A 6,742-nucleotide genomic window follows, 5' to 3' on the forward strand; every position below is an offset into this window, starting at 1 on the left:
GAACTCGGTAAAGCATTTATTTGGGCTGCAATTTCTGAGGCTGGTAACTCTAATGAACTTATCTGCAGCAGAGGTAACTCTGGGTCTTCCTTTCCGGATTAATGGACCTTCATGTCTTAAAATAATGATTGACTGTCGTTTCTCTTTGCTTATATGAGCCATAATACGGACTTTGTCTTTTACCAAATATGGCTATCTCCTGTATACCACCCCTATCTTGTCACAACACAACAGATTGGCTCAAACGCATGAAGAGGGGAAGATATTCTACAAATTAACTTTTAACAAGGCACACCTGTTGATTGAAATGTATTCCGGGTGACTACGTCATGAAGATGGTTGAGAGACTGCCGAGATTTGAAGAATTTCAACTATAACACATATTTTGATTTGTTTTAACACTTTGTTGGTTACTACATGATTCCATATGTGTTATTTCATAGTTTGATGTCTTCACTGTTATTCTACAATGTAAGAATTAAGAAAAACACTGGAATGAGTAGATGTGTGCAAACTTTTGACTGGTACTGTAAATAAACAATATATTGCCAAAGGCTGTTCTATTTTGAGAATACATCATATTCTTAGTTAAATCTTGCATAATGGTTGATTTTCCAACAGTCCATATCACAGTGATTAATGGTAGGCCTAACCTATTTTAATTGAACATTAAGAGATACAAATTCATCAGAAAAAAGTGATATGACAGAGCAATTTACTCGGGGAATCTGCCTTGCAAATCCACATGTTCAAGCAATTCAATTTACAATGAATGTCACTCACCACCATTTATAGCCTGCCATACCTGCATCAAACACATTTAAACCGAGCCGATTTTACCTCCTCAATAAAGACCAAGCGAAAGAGGAGGGACTTGAAGGTGCAATTTGCTGGGAATACCGAGGTCTCGCTTTCCAAGCATTACATCCACAGAACAGCGCGAGGTGCCCCACGCGTACGAAACCGTCCAGCCATTCACATTTGCGCTCATACTTCCGACTGCGCTCAGGATACATGGCCAACTTTTTCGTTTTGTGAATGTCAGCAGGGAACATCTCTGAAATTGTAGTCACAAAAAAACTGTTCACTTCTTAACTGTGTTTTGATACAAGTCGAAAATGTGATTTCTCTCATGGGGATATAGCGTCGTACCATGGTTTTGGAACCCGGCGTCTCCACCAGGACATGGTAAGTGTACTGTACGATTATAATTGTACGTTATTTGTTACCCCTTTATGTGGAAGTAGCTTAAGTCATATTTGTATTGTATAACGAGTGTATATTATTGACGCCTCTATATACATTATTATGAAAGTTTATTCTAGGAAGGAGGACAGGGCAGCTACTATTTGCTGTTGTCCCCAACTTTTACACTCTAATTATGAAATTGCCATTCTCTTAAAGTTGTAAATCAATTTATTGATTTGTTTAGGAATCATGCTGTGGTATGGCCCCAGCTTTTCATACATGTGTTGTGAGAGCTACTGTATATCGGAGATGGCCCCCAGCACTGTCATAAGGTGTTGTAGTGTAGATAGCACAAATATGGATTGGTTATGGATTATGGACTGCTGTTACATATGACCATCACCGTATCATAGTTATTAAAAACTCAGACCAAATGTATACAAGGAGTATTGGAAACTATCTATGTTAAAGAAGATGAAACGACACTGCATGCCTATAGCTACTTTAAAATAAATCATTAGAACAGTCACATTTTTAGAAGGTTTCAAAGTAGCAAAACCCTCCTCATTTAACTACACACATTTTGTCCACATGTTGCCTACAGTACTATGTAATAACTCACTGTTATTAGTGTGTTTTTTCCTGTATCTATATGAACATGGCAGTAACGTTACATGTGACACTTCCACGGACTCATTGTTATTTATTTATTATTGAACCTTTATTTAACTATGCACACTGACACATTACGTACGCTAGCCATGCAGTCTATTTGCGAACGCAATCAAGGTTAACCAATGTACCTTGATCAAAGTTTCTCCAGACATGCCTCTCTTCACCTGGCTCTGATAACATCTTGATTATCATTCAACTGTTTCCATACACCCTGTTATGTTTAGTTCCTCATTTATCTGCAACGCAGGCCTATATCATCCTTCACTTTCAGTCAGTATTTCCGTTGACTGACAGTCATATGCTACACTGGGCAGTAATTCCACTCTCTGACTCATCATCAAATCAAATGTATTATGCCTAAAAGCTTCACAAGAGTACACCTCTGATAAACCACAATACATCTTTGGGCACTGTTTGTGAATTCTTACGGGCACTGTTTATGAATTGTAATCAGTATCTACAGCAGCTATGCTTCTGTTGATGCTGGGGTTATAGATCACATGTGGTAATGTCTGTTTGGCGGATTCTCCCAGACAGACAGCGATCAGAGGTGTATAAAGCTGAGACTGAGAGCTAGGGGTCAAGGCAAGCCGAGTGTGTGCTGATGATTAGCTGGGACGACTAGAAGGGTGTTAATCTCTGCTCCATTGTGAGCTTCCCGTCTGTCTGCCCGCCCGTCTGTTTGTCTGTCTGTTTGTCTGTCTGTTTGTCTGTCTGTTTGTCTGTCTATCTGTCTGCCCGTCTACCTTACTGCTTGTCTTCCTGTCTGTCTATCTGCCTGTCCGCCCGCCCGTCTGTTTGTCTGTCTATCTGTCTGTCTGTTTGTCTGTCTATCTGTCCGCATGTCTACCTTGCTGCTTGTCTTTCTGTCTGTCTATCTGCCTGTCTGCCTGCCTGACTGCCTGTCTGCCTGGTCAAAGTGATCTTACGCAACAATCCAGGGGCCAGTCAATAAGGTGGTGACAGTGCCATGCGATGGGCATGGTAGATACTAGTGAGAGGATGTGTCCTGATTAATGGCACGGAATGGAGAGGGCCTTGTTGAAGGGTCAATAGTCTCCACTTTCACATCACATTGGAACTCTGTGGAGCTGAAGGTTAGACATGAAAACAAACTCTCTTATAGCTTCCATTCGAATGTACACTTTACTGCCAGTCCCAGAACTCCCTGGGAAGTTCTATATAATCTGAAGCTCTCTGTCTGTCTCATGGCCCGTACACAGCCAAGACTCACACCGTCCTGTCCTGTCCCATGAGTTGAGCTGAGGAGAAAGGGAGATTTCTCTCTATTCGATTACAGGACTCAGTGTAGACATCAAACTTGATCAAATGTATTTTTGATAGGTAGAGGTCTACTCAGCATGTTCACTTTGTAGAAGTCAGTTCATGGATTCGGCAGAGGAAGTACAGCATGGGATTCCTGTCCTTATACTCAGTTCGTAATAAGAATAACTTGTTTAATGACTTTCTGCATTGCCATTTCTTCCACAATTACTCCCGGGCTCCTGAATACCGTTATCAGTGTGACGTGCGGAACATGAAAGCTGAATATAAGACTTTGTTTCACCCCAGTTGCTAATTCTAGACAATTTGCGCTGACCCCAGAGATGAACAGTGAGAGAACAATTAGACATGTTCCTGTCTCTGAGGTTCCTCACCATTTCTCCTGTTGGTCCAACCTCAGTACTGTAGACAGATTTGCTGGGTAATATATATATATATTTTTTAACCTTTATTTAACTAGGCAAGTCAGTTATTAAGAACAAATTCTTATTTACAAGGTGCTGCTATGAATTTTTATTGCAAGTGTTCCTACTATTGGTTATAATTACTGAACTGAGCCTCTACTGACTGTGTGAATGAAACAATTATCATAAGATTACTGAGGGACTGGAAAACATTTAAAAAAGTTAGTTTTCACAAAGCATTTCAAATAGTCCATAAAGCTTGTGAAAACAGCTTTAAAATAATTTGTTAGTTGTGGGTCATTTATGAGAAAAGAGGATGTCCTGACTGAGACCCAATCACATTTTGTGGGAAAACCACAAGAGGGGAAAGTAGCTATTCAGCTTGCATACTGTAATAGTCCCTTTTGTTAATCCTCAGTAAACACAGTCATTAATTGATTAAGTTATATCATTTGCATCATTGTGGAACAAATGTTTCAAAATCAGGCATAGAGGAATAAACAGATAATTATTATTATTTTCATTCCGTTATGGCAGTGCTGTACTTTCCCTGAGTGCTTCCCTTGTTTGATTCCATCTCTTGTATTTGCCCTGGGTGGAGAGAATCTTTTTTTCATTCCATCTCTTGTATTTGCCCTGGGTGGAGAGAATATATATATTTTTTGTGAGGATTTCTAAAACTCAGACAAGCAAGTAAGTAGTGGATCACCACAGGCACTGTCCTCATTATGAACATCCTATTTTTAGAGATGTTTTCACAAAACAGATATGCTGGCACACACACACACACACACACACACACACACACACACACACACACACACACACACACACACACACACACACACACACACACACACACACACACACACACACACACACACACACACACACACACACACACTGAATTAACATAATATTTATATTTACATATAAATAAATGATATGCTATGATAGAGAGTTGAGTTCCACTCTAAATGTTATGAATGAAAATCATGAATTGGGGCCATGTTGACATAAAACAAGTCCTGTATGACACCTCTAAGTAATGCTTGTCACACATAAATATAATGATGTCACTTAACCATCACAGTACACCTGAGTGAGCAGGTGTAGACTGTAATGAGGGTAATACCTTGTGTTTTTGTCATTAGAACCTTCTAACCTTCAGAGTTCCAAAATAATATGTTACTGTAAATATTATGTTACTGCAAATAATATGTTACTGTAAATAGTACATTACTGTAAATAATGTTACTGCAAATAATGTTACTGTAACTAATATATTACTGTAAATAATATGTTACTGTAAATAGTACATTACTATAAATAATGTTACTGCAAATAATATGTTACTGTAAATAGTATGTTACTGTAAATAATGTTACTGCAAATAATATGTTACTGTAACTAATATATTACTGTAAATAATATGTTACTGCGAATAATCTATTTCTTCTAGGGGTTGGAATGGTGGACATATTTGTCAGCCTCAGACAACCAGTAGATATACAACAAACTGTCAGCCTCAGACATCCAGTAGATAGAAAACAAACTGTCAGCCTCAGACATCCAGGAGATAGAAAACAAACTGTCAGCCTCAGACATCCAGTAGATAGAAAACAAACTGTCAGCCTCAGACATCCAGGAGATAGAAAACAAACTGTCAGCCTCAGACATCCAGGAGATAGAAAACAAACTGTCAGCCTCAGACATCCAGGAGATAGAAAACAAACTGTCAGTCTCAGACACCAGTAGATAGATAACAAAAAGACACCCAGTAGACAGATAACAAACAGTCAGCCTCAGACCCAGTAGACAAACCAGATAACAAACTGTCAGTCTCTCATAGAAAACAAACTGTCATAGATAGATAACAAACTGTCAGCCTCAGACATCCAGGAGATAGAAAACAAACTGTCAGTCTCAGACACCCAGTAGATAGAAAACAAACTGTCAGTTTCAGAAACCCAGTAGATAAAAAACCAAACTGTCAGTCTCAGACACCTAGTAGATAGAAAACAAACTGTCAGTCTCAGACACCCAGTAGATAGATAACAAACTGTCAGACTCAGACACCCAGTAGATGGATAATAAACTGTCAGCCTCAGACACCCAGTAGATAGAAAACAAAATGTCAGCCTCAGACATCTAGTAGATAGAAAACAAACTGTCAGCCTCAGACACCCAGTAGATAGAAAACAAACTGTCAGCCTCAGACATCTAGTAGATAGAAAACAAACTGTCAGCCTCAGACACCCAGTAGACAGATAACAAACTGTCAGCCTCAGACACCCAGTAGATAGAAAACAAACTGTCAGCCTCAGACATCCAGTAGATAGAAAACAAACTGTCAGTCTCAGATATCCAGTAGATAGAAAACAAACTGTCAGTCTCAGACATCTAGTAGATAGAAAACAAAATGTCAGCCTCAGACATCCAGTAGATAGAAAACAAACTGTCAGCCTCAGACACCCAGTAGATAGAAAACAAACTGTCAGCCTCAGACACCCAGTAGATAGAAAACAAACTGTCAGCCTCAGACACCCAGTAGATAGATAACAAACTGTCAGCCTCAGACATCCAGTAGATAGAAAACAAACTGTCAGCCTCAGACACCCAGGAGATAGAAAACAAACTGTAAGTCTCAGACACCCAGTAGATATACAACAAACTGTCAGTCTCAGATACCCAGTAGATAGATAACAAACTGTCAGCCTCAGACACCCAGTAGAGAGATAACAAACTGTCAGCCTCAGACATCCAGTAAATAGAAAACAAAATGTCAGCCTCAGACACCCAGTAGATAGAAAACAAACTGTCAGCCTCAGACCCTCAGGAACCAAAGTACTTGTAATTCCGCATGTATTCCCAAGAGCCAGGCCCTGAATAGACTCACAGAACCCTGCGTAAACACCCAGAGCCTGGCCCTGCATAGACTTTCAGAGCCTGGCCCTGCATAGACTCCCAGAGCCATGCATAAACACCCAGAGCCTGGTCCTGAATAGTCTCACAGAGCCTGGCCCTGAATAGTCTCACAGAGCCTGGCCCTGAATTGACTCCCAGAGCCTGGCCCTGCATAGACTCACAGAGCCATGCATAAACACCCAGAGCCTGGTCCTGAATAGTCTCACAGAGCCAGGCCCTGCAGAAACACCTAGAGCCTGGCCCATAGACTCCCAGAGCCTGGC

At 40.2% G+C, this 6,742-nt stretch overlaps 1 protein-coding gene across 2 annotated transcripts in view; it reads left to right on the top strand.

Annotated features, from left to right (window-relative positions):
* The first annotated feature begins 939 nt into the window (after positions 1-939).
* LOC135545704 (5-hydroxytryptamine receptor 4-like) overlaps positions 940-6,742 on the top strand; it is a 179,121-nt gene continuing 173,318 nt past the window's right edge. For both annotated transcript variants that reach the window (XR_010456492.1, XM_064973509.1), the window contains exon 1: positions 940-1,188. The gene's annotated coding sequence lies outside the window, so the exon portion shown is untranslated. The remainder of the gene's footprint in view (positions 1,189-6,742) is intronic.

Source organism: Oncorhynchus masou, chromosome 9 (assembly GCF_036934945.1).
Source record: "Oncorhynchus masou masou isolate Uvic2021 chromosome 9, UVic_Omas_1.1, whole genome shotgun sequence".
Lineage (NCBI taxonomy): Eukaryota > Metazoa > Chordata > Actinopteri > Salmoniformes > Salmonidae > Oncorhynchus > Oncorhynchus masou.